The 859-nt window shown below is 46.4% G+C and overlaps 1 non-coding gene across 1 annotated transcript; it reads right to left on the bottom strand.

Annotated features, from left to right (window-relative positions):
- Positions 1-269: 269 nt before the first annotated feature.
- Positions 270-342, bottom strand: TRNAG-ACC (transfer RNA glycine (anticodon ACC)). Its single transcript has one exon. It is a non-coding gene; the product is annotated as a tRNA-Gly (tRNA).
- Between the last annotated feature and the right edge of the window lie 517 nt (positions 343-859).

The following is an 859-nucleotide window of genomic DNA, read 5'->3' on the forward strand; positions in this document are numbered from 1 at the left end:
ACAAAACCTCAAGTGAGAATTTCACTGGTATGTGAGTCAAGGCACCTTGACCTCCATTCCTGCCCTTTTCACGGTTACTTGAGATGGTCCACTGCCCTAACATTAAATTGATTCTTTTTTTTTATTCTTTTTTTTTTAAAAAAAATCTATTTATTCATTTATTTGGCTGTGCCAGGTCTTAGTTGTGGTATGTAGGATCTTCAGTTGCAGCATGCGGATTCTTTTTAGTTGGGGCATGCAGGCTCTTAGTTGTAGCATGCGGGATCTAGTTCCCTAACCAGGAATTGAACCCGGGCCCCCTGCATTGGTAGTGCAGAGTCCTAACCCCTGGACCACCAGGAAAGTCCCTAAGTTGATTCTTGCCTAACCTTAATCACGCTGAGTTTCTGACAAACTAAAGAATCCCAAGCAGAGGGAGATGGCATGATCAGAATAGAGTTCAGAGTGGAAACTCTAGCTGCCACGAGGGGCATGAACTGGACAGAGGAGGCAGGGCCAGCAGGGAGGCTGATGCAGGGTCTCGGGGAGAGATGAGGAGGCCTGGGGTAGAGCTGGCAGTCTCAGTGTGGGGAGGAGAGGGAATGAGGATGGGCACTGGGACCTCAAGAGGATGCTCAGGTTATGGCCACGTGGTGTTGGAAATTCAGGGCAGGGGATCTGGGGCTTAGAGGGGAGGTTCTAGGCTGCATGTGGAGATATATCTGCTTAGAAGTATTGGGTGGCCCAAAAGGTGCCTTCAGTTCTTTAAGTAAAAATAAAAGACACATTTTTCATTTTCACCAAGAACTTTATTGAAAAACGTATTCACCCTTTTGTTCCACTACCTTCTGCCATTTTCCAGGCAACTTCATAATTCCAT

The sequence above is a fragment of the Pseudorca crassidens genome, chromosome 2 (assembly GCF_039906515.1).
Source record: "Pseudorca crassidens isolate mPseCra1 chromosome 2, mPseCra1.hap1, whole genome shotgun sequence".
Lineage (NCBI taxonomy): Eukaryota > Metazoa > Chordata > Mammalia > Artiodactyla > Delphinidae > Pseudorca > Pseudorca crassidens.